General features: G+C 40.6%; 1 protein-coding gene across 1 annotated transcript in view; it reads right to left on the bottom strand.

The window, feature by feature from the left end:
* Positions 1-13,200, bottom strand: part of LOC138651027 (neurotrophin-4-like) — a 106,204-nt gene extending 93,004 nt beyond the window's left edge. Inside the window, exon 1 of the mRNA XM_069740957.1 lies at positions 12,154-13,200. The gene's annotated coding sequence lies outside the window, so the exon portion shown is untranslated. The remainder of the gene's footprint in view (positions 1-12,153) is intronic.
* Positions 13,201-14,000: the final 800 nt, after the last annotated feature.

Below are 14,000 nucleotides of genomic sequence, written 5' to 3'. Positions count from 1 at the left end.
TCCTCCTCTATCTCTTTCTCTCTCTCCTATTCTGCTATCACCAAAGAGTAAAATAGAGGACGTTTCATCTTTCACATGAAAACTTAATAACGTTTTAACAGGAGGGAGATCGCCTTTCCTACTGCTATTCAAACACGAGGGGGGCGCGAGGGGAATAAAGACAGAAGTAAAATAGTTTACTATGTAGCAAGGCAGAAGGAGAAGGCACTCTACGCACTTTTTGTCCTTTGATGTCAAAGATTGTGAGATCTGCATTTGTGAAAAATCAGAGAAAAGCCGACAAAAAGAAGAAAAAAGTAAAAAAGAAAAAAATGATTGTAAGCCAGATCGGGTAACATAGCACCTCATCACAAGTCTTTCAGTAATACAATCTATAGATAAAGAACCTCTAGAGTTACTTGTGCATATAGACTTTAGCTCTGTTCTTTCTCGACAAGCCCGGGCTGTTTGTTTTATATAATCTAATAGCTTGGTTTACACTGTTTGAAGATGTAAAAAGATGGGAACGTCTTGATCATCTCTTGTAGGGGGGTGAGACGTATACAAAAGTGGCATATATTAGCTGGAAGTTTGGGTTACGGCATTCCAAATTGGTGTCTTCACTAAACTGACGCTTATGAAAGAACTACAAATTAAAGGACTCCTCCATACACATTAGATGAAGATGGGAGACGAACAATTGTTCATCCATGGCCTTCATAACATCAAAGACAACATAGGCCACTTTTTGATCTTTTCGAGTGATGATTCAGGCAGTGCTGATCATCGGCCCAAAAAATCCAACGCGCCCAATCGGTGTTTTGAGCAACCACATTTGTTAATCACCAATTATTTGTCATCCATAAAATCAACCATTTTATTCAAGTTTTCTCTAATGAGCAGGTTCTCCCCAAAGACAAAGTCCAAGACAATTTTGCATGAAATAGTCAATTTTTGAAGAACTCCTTTATAAAACAAGCTCCTATAGTTTTTTCCTATATTATTTTTTGAACTTAACATCAGAACATTACAATCTTTTTGTTTATGGTCATCGTCATTTGACTCTTTTGTGCTGAAGATCTTCTAATCCTTAAGACACAAGATTTTCCTGCACCACTTCTGAGACTCGTCTTGGGGCGTCTCTCCACCCAATATCCAGTAGTATCCAAAATAAGGAAAATCCAGGGCATCAGTATTATTCCCAGCGTTCAAAAACATTTCTTATCTGTTTAAAATGACGTTTCGCCCACAAATGGCCTTCATCAAGGCATATTGTCTGTTTTTCAGATTTTGACGACAATAGACATTTGTGGCCGAAACATCTCTTTACACACTGTTTGCATGTGTCTGATTACAAAAGATTTTCGTGTGTTTGGGATTAACCATTTTATGTCTTGGATTTTCCTCATTCTAAATATTTTCTAGGGTTAAAATTTCAGTACTCTATTTAATGATGGGTTGTATGATGAATGTCCATTTATGGTAATTTTAATCAAGTATGAAAATGAATAGAAAATATGAAGGAAAGTTAGGACATCCAGATGTGCATTTAGTATTAGGTCTGGTTTATAGCACTTTTAGTCCAATTTTTGTAATACATATTTCTATTCATTTCATATGTGCCCTCCACCCTGGATTATGTCATTTCATGGGGTGAGGAAATACTTATGTATTTGTGGAAAGGAATCGATATGGACAAAAGGAAGAAACATATCCCAAACACGCTGACATTTGTATTTCTCATGTGCTGGGATGAATTTTTTCATTGAATCCATTATGGATATCACATTGCAAGTTACACAAACTCATTTAGAGTTATACGCTTAAGGCAGTGTCTTTGGTGGCCATGGATGACTACTAAAGACTGGTCACTAGACTGTCAATACTGGCATCTAAACCACTACATCATCCTAAGCAATCACTAGAGATGGTTAAGAAGATTTACCACCAGCCATAACAACATGATAATTAGATCATCGCGAAAAGGTACCAAAGGCACTTTAAGGAGACAATTACAGAAACCACATTTCACTGAACACTACATTTACCAAAACAACTGCTGTACGGAGAACTGTGCCAAGGAAAGCGAGCAGTTGGGGGGCAGAAGAAGCGCTATAAAGACTGCCTTAAGGTGTCTCAAAAACCTGGGAGTCAACACCAATGAATGGGAAGAGCTTGCCCTGGATCGTCCAGGTTGGCGGGGCAGGATCACCTCAGGAGCACGTGCAGCTGAAGATAGGAAAATCTTTGACGCAAAAAGAAAGCGCGCTGTACGCAAGGCACAAGTAGAATCTGGTGTACTGACCACATCTGCTTCCTTATGTCAAGTATGTGGGCGAACCTTCAGGGCCCGGATTGGACTCATCAGCCACCTCCGGACCCATAACTACTAATTCTCTTCTAACCTTGAAGTCATGGTCATCTTCGAAAACAAAGGACGAACATCACATCGATGGCCAGAAATAGCCACATGTCACCACTGACTATACAAGAAGACATTCCACTTGGTTACCTCGAACTGGTCACAGTATAGGCCTCTAGATCGTGAGTCGTGACTACTCCTAAGGCAGGGGTCCCAAACCTTTCTTATCACAAAAGTCACATTTTATTCTGAGAGATGGTCACAAGTAGAGATCAGTGAACATCGTTGGCTCCCTACTTATTCGGCAAGCTATAGCGCATACCGAAGAAGCTGCATCGGCAACCTGGATACCTGGAGCTCTCCAGATAATCAGGTGTCCGACGTCAAAGCTGCATGTGTGACAGTCAGTACACACAGGCTCTCTATGTTCCACAGTAAAAGCTCCATGGGTACAATTTTATAGTGTTCACCAAACCTAAAGTTAGTGTTGATTAATATGACTAAACTGGAGTTTAAAAAAATAAGGTTCTGTTCATGCTACATGCCTCCATTGATGGGAAAAGTTGGCACCAAGTAGTTGGACGAATAGAAGGAACAAGGCAAAGAGGAAGACTAGCAACTTGATGGCTTGATGCTATCAAGATATTGGCAGAGAAGACCCTGGTGGACCTATCTAGGCTTGGGCAAGATTGTTCTTCCTACAGAGCGTTCATCCATCAAGCCGCCATGGCTCAAGATTGAGGTGAAAGCTAATAATAATAATAATAATATTGCTATTTGGAATCAAAGTGATACATTCTTAAAGAAATATATTATAAGTCATTGGTCTCCGTTGGTCACCGATTCAATTACTTGTATCCGGCACTGAATCATGGCTTCCATTACAAAAAAGAAGCCATAATGCTAATGTGAAAAGACTGTAATTAATTTATTTTAAGGTCATATGGAAATTAAACCGTAAGATATAATAAAATAATATTAGTGATACGTCAAGCCTTCTACATCGATAAATCAGCTCAGCCCATGTTTATCCTTGGAAAGACTAAGATCAATGGAAAGGAATGAGATTACGTGACGTCTCCATATTTCATTTGATAAACACATGGCTCAGGCGCAGCAAAAGGTCATTCACATCTTCAGCTTTTCACATTTTTCTTGCTTCCCTTTTCTTATGGGCACTGTTCATAAGTTACGAAACGGGTGTAAAGCCCCAAGTCAAAATATGAAGACCAAAGTTTTTACCTAAACAATGGAAACTGGAATGCAATGGAAAAAATTTCATGTGTCGGAAACATAAAATGACTTTAAGCGTACGTCCACATGGAGGAGTTATCCACTGAGGAATTTCCACAGCAAAACTCCATAACAAAATCGTTTTAAAGGGGTTGTTCGGCCTAGGGGTACAAATCTGCAGCCACTCTGAGCACTGCATATTCACCTCGAGCGGGTGGTAATGCGATTTGCATACTCCCCGTTACATTACGACTAGACGTATGCGACCTTGCTAAATTCACTTGTATTGAGTGAGGCCATGCACTTCTAGTCGGCATGTGACCGCATGTATGCAGATCGCATGCTTGCGGTCATTTGCCCGTCAGCAATCCTTCAGTGAGCACTGTGGGTGCTGTGAGGACTCGCAAGTCTGCAGTCACATAGAGTGACTGCAGACTTGTTCCCCAAGGCCAGACAACGCCTTTAAGATATACAACATGGCCAATCCCTTTAATAAAATGGCATGTACACTTTCGATAATTCCTCCCCATATGCCATATTCAACTCTGAAGCCAATTGAGGGGTTCCTTGCATCAGGACAACAGCTTTATCTGTTTAAATTTTGTGCCTGGACTACACTTGAGTTGCCATAAAAGTCACAAAAAATCAAAGATTTTGCAGTATTTTGCCGGTGACCACAGGTCAGCGCATAGTCCTAGCCTAACAGTAAGAATCGGTTTGGTTGCCATAGGCAATAAGGCTCCGATTTGCCATGTAGGCCGCATGTGTCACACTCTGCTTAACCATGTTGCCCATAGCAACCAATTAGAGTCTGGCTTTCATTTCTAAACTTCACAGGGAAAATGAAAGCTGAACTCTTATTGGTTGCTATGGGAATCAAGGCCGTGTACATTTTTTTTATATATAACTCTCAAAATTGCCGATAGCGGCTCCTGGCAGGCTCCCAGCTATAAAAGCCTTTGTCATTCCACTAGTAATGAGCCCTTAAAACTCCAAGTGCTAGACAAATGTATGAGTGACCTAAGGAATCGAGGGAGGGCAAAAAACAAAAACAGATGGCTGGTTATAAAGGAGACACATAGCAAATTCCCTCTTGTCTTGGCTTCTAAATGAAGCCTTATAAACCTACTCTGAAAAAAAAAGCAACTTTTATATAAAGTTAAGCAGCGTCTTATCCCCAAAGTAAAAATATGTCCCACATAATGTTTTTTTTACAGACTGAATAACAACGCAAATCCAAAATCATCTGGAAAAAATGTATTACCGAAAGAGGAAAACTAAAATAGAAGCTGAGAAATGACATCGGACTGGCCCAATGGAGGACCAGAGGATCCTCCGGTGGGACGAGGGCACCGTCACTTTCACCAACTGCTGCAGTTAGGGGTAAATTGTAATGAGGGCAATATGGGCTACTGCCTAGGGCCAGAAGCTTCATGGGGGGCATGGCCATGTTGCCCTGATTATAGCCTTTTCTGAGAAACCACTTTACAATATAGGACCCAATTCTCGTGTACACTCAAGGTCATAAAATTTGCTCAAGAATTTCATGCAAAAAAATAAAAATCAGAGTAAAGTGCCTTTTTGAAACAATGTGATGACTGACGGAATCATTCGAAATCCTCTGGAAACACCAAACCCGGCCCACAATGGCAAACATAGAAAACCACACATATAAAAATAGACTCTAAAAAAGCGCAAATTCAAAGATGATTAAGACGTTAATGAAAATTAGTAAAAAAAAAAACACCAACTAGACTTAAAAAAAGGCGCAATTTAAAAGAAGATCTTGGCCCAAGTCAAAACCAGGTGAAAGATAACAGACACTGGACAAAAAAAGGCCCATAGGTGGAAAAAGAAACTCGTAAAACTTGTCATGTAAACAACAAACTAGATTTTCCATTGAGTAGAACAGCGTTTTTTAAAGCGTTTTTGGATTGGATCGGCTTGCTTATGGAATGGAAGGCACAGAAATTAACAGCAGAGACCCTACCCACTTGGGCAATGTTACTGATTTGCATTGGTGCTAAAGATCTTTGATTCATTCCTCTTTTCCATAGCATACTGTGGCATGTAAAAGTTTGGGCACCCCTGGTCAAAATTTCTGTTATTGTGGACAGTTAACCATATATTTTATCAAGACTTGCCGCACTGGGAGCTGGATCATTCTGCCTTCCTGTCTCAGAAAACTTTGACCAAGGTTTCAAACAGTAATTAGCCGGTTAGAGATATGGCTTGTTCACTATTAACCTTAGGAAAGGCCAAGTGATGCAAATTTCCCAGCTTGATAAAAACCCAGCCTCCTCTAACCTTGTGCCAAAACACAGCAGCCATGGGGTCTTCTAAGCAGCTGTCTAGCACTCTGAAAATGAAAATGGCGGAGGCCCACAAAAGCAGGAGAAGGCTGTAAGAAGATAGCAAAGCATTTTCAAGTTACCCTTTCCTCAGTTCGAAATATAATTAAGTAATGGCAGTTAACAGGAACACTGGAGGTCAAGATAAGGACCGGAAGACCAAGCAAAATTTCAATGAGAGCTGCTTGTAGGAATCCTAGAGAGGCAAATAAGAAACCCCACTTGACTGCAAAAGACCTTCAGAAAAATTTAGCAGACTCTGGAGTTGTGGTACATTGTTCTACTGTTCAGAGACACCTGCACAAATATTGTCGTCATGGAAGAGTCATCAGAAAAAAAAACTTTCCTGTGTCCTCACCATAAAATTCTGTGTCAGAAGTATGGAAAATAACATCTAAAGAATCCTGATGCATTTTGGAAACAAGTCACAATGATCAAAGGTATGTGTGGAGGAAAAAAATAGAATTTCAGGAAAAGAACATCTAGCCTACCACTAAGCATGGGGGTGGATTAATCATGTTTGGGGTTATGCTGTAGCCAATAGCATGGGGAACATTTCATGGGTAGAGGGAAGAACGGATTCAATGAAATCTCAATAAGTTATTGATGCAAACATAACACCATCTGTAAAAAAGCTGAAGTTGAAAAGAGGATGGCTTCTACAAATGGATAATGATCCTAAACACACGTCAAAATCCCCAATAGGCGACCTCAAAAGGCACAAGCAGAAGGTTTTACAATGGCCCTCACAGTCCTCTGACCTGAAGATCATTGAAAATCTGTGGCTAAACCTCAAAAGTAGTCGAGGATGCAAGACGACCCAGGAATCTCACAGAACTGGAAGAATTTTCCAAGGAAGAATGGATGAAAAATCAATTAAACAAGAATTGAAAGACTCTTGTCTGGCTGCAAAAAGCGATTACGAGCTGTAATACTTGCAAAAGGGGGCACTACTAGGTACTAACCATGCAGGGTGGACATTTTACTTTTTGCAATTTTCAAAATGTAAAAGATGAAAACATATATACAGTTACATGAAAAAGTTTGGGCACCCCTATTAATCTTAAGCTTAATGTTTTATAAAAATTGTTTTTTTTTGCAACAGCTGTTTCAGTTTCATATATCTAATAACTGTAGGGCACAGTAATGTTTCTGCCCTGAAATGAGGTTTATTGTACTAACAGAAAATGTGCAATCTGCATTCAAACAAAATTTGACAGGTGCATAAGTATGGGCACCCCACCAGAAAAGGGACATTAATATTTAGTAGATCCTCCTTTTGCAAAAATAACAGCCTCTAGTCGCTTCCTGTAGCTTTTAATGAGTTCCTGGATCCTGGATGAAGGTATTTTTGACCATTCCTCTTTACAAAACAATTCCAGTTCAGTTCAGTTTGATGGTCGCTGAGCATGGACAGCCCTCTTCAAATGATCCCACAGATGTTCAATGACATTCAGGTCTGGGGACTGGGATGGCCATTCCAGAACAGTGTAATTGTTCCTCTGCATGAATGCCTGAGTAGATTTGGAGCGGTGTTTTGGATCATTGTCTTGCTGAAAGATCCATCCCCTGCGTAACTTCAACTTTGTCACTGATTCATGAACATTATTGTCAAGAATCTGCTGATACTGAAAGGAATCCATGCGTCCCTCAACTTTAACAAGATTCCCGGTGCCGGCATTGGCCACACAGCCCCAAAGCATGATGGAACCTCTACCAAATTTTACTGTGGGTAGCAAGTGTTTTTCTTGGAATGCTGTGTTTTTTGGCCGTCATGCATAACGCCTTTTTGTATGACCAAACAACTCAATCTTGGTTTCATCAGTCCACAGGACCTTCTTCCAAAAATAAATTGGCTTCTCCAAATGTGCTTTTGCATACTCAGCTGACTATTTGTGGCGTGCTTGCAGAAACGGCTTCTTTTGCATCACTCTCCCATACAGCTTCTCCTTGTGCAACGTGCGTTGTATAGTTGACCGATGCACAGTGACACCATCTGCAGCAAATTGATGCTGCAGCTCTCTGGAGGTGGTCTGAGGATTGTCCTTGACTGATCTCACCATTCTTCTTCTCTGCCTTTCTGATGTTTTTCTTGGCCTGCCACTTCTGGCCTTAACAAGAACTGTACCTGTGTTCTTCCATTTCCTTACTATGTTCCTCACAGTGGAAATTGACAGGTTAAATCTCTGAGACAGCTTTTTGTATCCTTCCCCTGAACAACTATGTTGAATAATCTTTGTTTTCAGATCATTAGACAGTTGTTTTGAGGAGCCCATGATGCCACTCTTCAAAGGAGATTCAAACAGGAGAACAACTTGCAAGTGGCTTTTCTCATGATTCCCTATACCTGGCTATGAAGTTCAAAGCTCAATGAGGATAGAAAACCAAAAAAAGTGCTTTAGTAAGTCAGTAAAAAGTAGGTGGGAGTATTTAAAACAAGAAAATGATAAGGGTGCCCATACTTATGCACCTGTCAAATTTTGTTTAAATGCAGATTGCACATTTTCTGTTAGTACAATAAACCTCATTTCAAGGCAGAAACATTACTGTGCCCAACAGTTATTAGATATATGAAACTGAAATAGCTGTTGCCAAAAAAACAATTTTTTAGAAAACATTAAGCTTAAGATTAATAGGGGTGCCCAAACTTTTTCATATAACTGTATATATTGCCTAAAATACAAAGAAATATGTCATCTTTAACTTTAGGCCTTTTAGAGATCATTTCATTTTCAACTTGCTTAACTGTTCACAGTAACAGTAATCTTGAACAGGGGTGCCCAAACTTGTACATGCCACTGTATGTTTTAGGCCAAATATGAAGAGGGGCATGCAACCTTAACTTTTCAATCGACCATCGGTCTATAAGGGTACAAAACCCTTCGAATTGCATCCAGTTTGTTCTTCATCCTGTGGTTACAGGTCAGAGCCTCCGCACACCAGCCAACCTAATAAGTTGCAGCTTCGCTCAGAACTATGCAAAATACAAAACAGCTGGCACGTAAAGTAGAAAGAAAGGGTTCGCTGCAGACTAATCACACGACCTTCTTGTCTGATTGTCGAGATGATTTTATGAATGAAATAAAAAGCAAAGGGACAAAGCTGAAAGCATTTTCGGGTGACATTACACTACTCGTTATTCAGAGAACACCCAACTTTGTAATTTAATCCATGAATGGCGAACTCCATGTCCATCTGGTATGCTAATGTATACCATCGCATTGTATCTGTGCACAGTCAATAGCTGCCTACAATGGCGTGGTCTTATTATATACCATCTACAAATGACTTCTATAAAAAGGGAGTGAAAGATAAAACCTATTAGTAGTAGTAGAGGTGACCAAATCGATTCCAAAGACCCTGATCCAGCAGCCACATTGGTGCTCCGTTCCAGCTGCACTAGAGCCCTACAAACTATTGGGACCGAACATTACGCATCAATGGAAAACATCTTTAAATAGAATATTAAAAAAATGCATAAATAGCAATTTCCTCCAGTTGTAAATGATTCTATAATGTTCTCATATCAATCACACCCTGCAGGAATTTGTCAGCAAAACACCAGTGACATTTATTTTCCACTATTAAAGTCCGAAATACAATTTATTCCTCATCCTAAAAGCCTAGTTAATGCTCTAAACTATTCTATTGGTTAGTATACTTTAATTAAAAATTCACTATCCTTCTCTCACTAAATTAACGGTGATGTGCACAATGACAGTGCACATTTTCGCCAGCTCAAATCAGTAGTAATGAGCCAGCAACAGAGCGCACTATCAATATATATGCTAAGATGAGCACTCGGCTTGCAGAGACCTGTGATGCCCCCGCAAGTGTTGTCACATCTTGTATTCTTACAATTTGCAATGACAGTGCTCTCTGTGGCTGATTTGTAACTACTCATCTGAGCCAGTAAGAGAGCGCACTGTCATTGTGCACATCGCACAGTGACAGAGCAGGGACTAGCCGAGCCCCCGAAAAGAAGGTCACCCATGAAGCTTCATTTCGGGGAGGGGGCAGGGGCTGCAGCCTCTGTCCCTGATTGCACTTCATTTGCATATCATATCATTAAAAAGGAAGCTATAAAAAAAAAAGAAATGCAGGTATTGTAGTTAGGGAAGAAAAAGGCATAAAAGAAAATAGATTAGACTATAGCATTAGGGATGAAAATTAGTTTGTATTTAAGATGATGATTACAGAATTCTTAAAGGGGTATATTTATTTTTTTATTTAATCATGTGACTAATCTAATAAAATGATGTCTTACATTTTAACTATTAACTTTGTTCCTCTATTATACCTCCTTGAAATATCTGAACAAATTGACAACTGGGAGTTTTCATCCGCAGTCTGGTATGATCGAACACTGATTGGACAGTGTCAGACTGTGTAGAAAAGAAAAAGAGAGACAAGCACACGTAGGGTAATAATGTATATTAAAAGTGAAATCGGGGGGCGAGAGGCTTGTTCACCTGAGTGGGATGTGCATGTCACAACTCCAAAAATGCCTCAACTGGTAGCACTCAGTTTTTCGAGTGGTTATTTTATGAAGGCTTAGAACTGCCCAGTTATGGAGATGTACAGAATAGCTACATCGACAAAATGGTGACCGCGGCTGGGTACCGCACCGCACATCCACCCCTTATTGATATGATAGGGGGTATATGTGCTGTATCTAGCCGCGGTACCATACTGTCAGCGGAGCTGTGCTCTGCAGCAAGTTCCGGCAGCTGCCAACACCTGGAATGATTGATCGGTGGAGGTTCCGGGTGTTGCACCCTCACAGAACAAAAACGAATGACCTATCCTAGGCCATCGATGCTAAAATCCCGGACAACCCCCTTAATGGCCATTCTTGAGTAGTGTTGCTCAGGAATGGCCACTACACAGTGTATAGAGCCATGCTGGTCTTGTACAACTCCGATACTCGGCACCCCCATGATTCCATATTGATGACCCATTGCCACTATCGGCATGGACAACCCCATTAATTCTTCTTATTACAAGGTGCCGTTACGGGTGAAGTAAACACCTATTGCCAAGTTTTACACTATATTTCGTGGGGGGGGGGGCAAAGCAGAACGATACCCTAATATCATATTTTTCAGGGCCCTTTTAACTAAAAAGGATTATCCAAAGCTTAGAACCCTTGGATACATCTTCTTATCGGGGACAAATTTTTAGAACCAAACTGTTTCAGCTCTCATCACTAGAAACATTAATAATAATAATAGTTTAGTGTTTTTAGTGGATTTACAAAATCAAGGTCCAGTGTTCTAAACGGAGAACAAGGCGGGCACCAAATGGGCGACACCGGTGACCCAATATCGCAACCCGCCGGTGACATTGTAGAAATCACGATCCGTCATGTGCAACTCCTGCCGCCATTCATTGTCAGCGTGTTGCCTTCCCGGGCTGCATCGCCTCACGTAACCTTTCTTACAACTGTATTTACATAACACAGTAACATCAAGTCATATAGGCAACAGTGCGGATTCGATCCGACACCAAGAGCCATTTGTCAAGGATTTCCAAGGAAAAAAAGAAGTATAACACCAGCCAACTCAAAACCAATAAGTCTTTCATTTCTCCGCATTCTATTCCTTGATATAAAACAGGTTCCGAAACTAGAACCGATGTTGAACGTATTCGTTCCAAATACTTCTTTTTTTTTATGGTCCCATCCAAGTTTCAAAATTTCTTCTGATCTCACTAAAATTAATCGATTCCTTACCTTATGGTAATCTAATTTCCAGATATTTTACCATATTTCTTGACCTATAGAGTACACCTGCTATCATACCGTTAAGTAGCGGTAAACGATAAAGTTTAGGATTCTAATATGATACATTATCAATCGGCAAAGGATTACGTTAAGGAGGTGACGGTAACATTCCAAATTATTTCATAAGTGCGCAAAAGTCATCACATCCGATTGCCAATGTGTCAGATCATTAAAAATGCAAAGTGTTCTAAAAGATTTGTAAAGTTTTGAAAGTGTATCGCAAAAGTTTACTACTGGTCATCTAACAGTTCTTCCCAGGGCATTGTATCCTTTGGGGTGTGCTGTATTTTGCACCCATGACTGTAGCTGGCCAGTGACTGACCTACAGAGACACATGGAGATGAATTCAGCAGGCAGGAATTCATCTGATAAACACATTACATTAGATTCCATCCACCCTGGACAAGTCCTAGAGAAGATATATACACAGAATACAAGCTTACCTTCCTCCAGCAGTAAGTTCTTCAGTCTCCCAGGCACACATGTGATCAGGGACATACAAGCTGCAGCACTCTTATCTGTGTCTTCTGCCACTCCAAAAAAAATGAGACTGCAGAAGAAAAAAAAAAAAAGGGAGATGAAAGGGCACCCACTGCCCTGGTCCTGTGTGCACCCTGTTCCCTTTCAGGATACTTTAGTGCCAAAACTTTCAGAAAGAACTTGTATCCAAAGCAGGAAGAGAACAGTCATTCTTGCAGGCTGGAGGGGAGTGTTTCTTAGGTTCCTTGCACTGAAGTATATAAGGCTGGAAAGTAACAAGCACAGGCTGGATTACACCACCTCCCCAGCTCCCTGTGCAAGTCCAGTGTGCCCTATGCCTAGCTCTTTGCAGATGTCCACAAAGAACTCTCTGACTTCCACTATGCACCCTTCACAACTCCTTGTAGTCTTCTATGCCCCCTTTCCAGATCCTTGTATTCCACTTTGCACCTTCTTTTGGCCTTATTCAGTCTTCAGATAAAGTCCTCTGAACACCTTTGTCAGTCTCAAGATAAGGTCCTCTGAACACCTTCTTCAGTCTTCAGAAAAAGCCCTCTGAACACCTTCTTTAGTCTCCTTATAAAGTCCTTTGAACACCTTCTTCGGTCTCCAGATAAAGTCCTCTGAACACCTTCAGTCTCCAGATAAAGTCCTCTGAACACCTTCAGTCTCCAGAAAAAGTCCTCTGAACACCTTCTTCCAACTCTTGAATAAGTTCACTGAGGACCCCTCCCCAAGTCTTGTAGAAGTCTTCTAAGTACTATCCCATAGTTCACCGAGTTCCCTCCTTAGTTCATTGCACAGACCTCCTTGAGAAGTTTCTTTAGCTCCCTGCACAAGTCCTCTGAGCACCTTTCTTGCTCCCATATATCACTTCTATGATCAGTCCCCGTGAGCTCCTCCTGCCCAGTTCTGGTCCTGTTTCTTATTTATATATAACTTGATCCCTGCGGCTTCCCTTCTGCCACATGTGAGTTGAAATTCCCAGCAGGAGGCGAGATATACTTTACTCATACTCAAATTCTCATTTTTTCATTCTTGACTAGTGATGACGTGTCTTTCCACTCCCCTTTTCTAGATAATTTCACCCTGATAATAACACCCAGGCCACTGGGCAAAATACCTGGGTGGATCTGCCTTACATTTACACTGCAGTAATGCCTTACACTCTACGCAGTATGTTCTTATAGTGCTGCCTGTTGTCAAGTATTGCCAAAATGATTATTCATATGACTATTAAAGTACTGCGTATTGTAACCTATAGAAATATAGTTTTCACTGTAATTTACATAGACGTAACTATATAATCATATTATAATAATGATTGACCTCATGCTGTAAGGTTTATGGGATCAATTTACTCTCCTAGTCCCGTATCTGGCCAAAGCTGATTGACTTGGTGGCACCAACTTGTAACTAGGCTCATGTTTTTTCATAACCACCTTCCCTATGCTACTATGCACCAAGGATATGATGAGCATTTTAATGGGTACCATAATGGGAACTAAACAGACCCCATTTTTAAGGGATCCTTACGGTGCTTTTTGTATCCACCATAGAACGGATCTGGCCTTGGCATCAATTCCAATTTTCCATTCCTAGAGAGGAACAAAGAAACGAGATTGCCAAACACTAGTGTGAATGGAGCCTTAAAGACGTGCTCCAGTTGGAAGGCGTTTTGACCCATCTACAGTATGTGTAATACCTTCTAGATGGGTGGTAGTCTGGCCACTGAAACACCCAAGAATTGCCAGAATGAGGCATTTTTATCCCCATTAGAAATGGAGTAGCCGCTGCTCCATTAATTTTT

This window comes from Ranitomeya imitator, chromosome 10 (assembly GCF_032444005.1).
Source record: "Ranitomeya imitator isolate aRanImi1 chromosome 10, aRanImi1.pri, whole genome shotgun sequence".
NCBI lineage: Eukaryota > Metazoa > Chordata > Amphibia > Anura > Dendrobatidae > Ranitomeya > Ranitomeya imitator.
The sequence above is the reverse complement of the archived record's forward strand: the minus strand, read 5'-3'. Positions and strand labels throughout refer to the sequence as shown.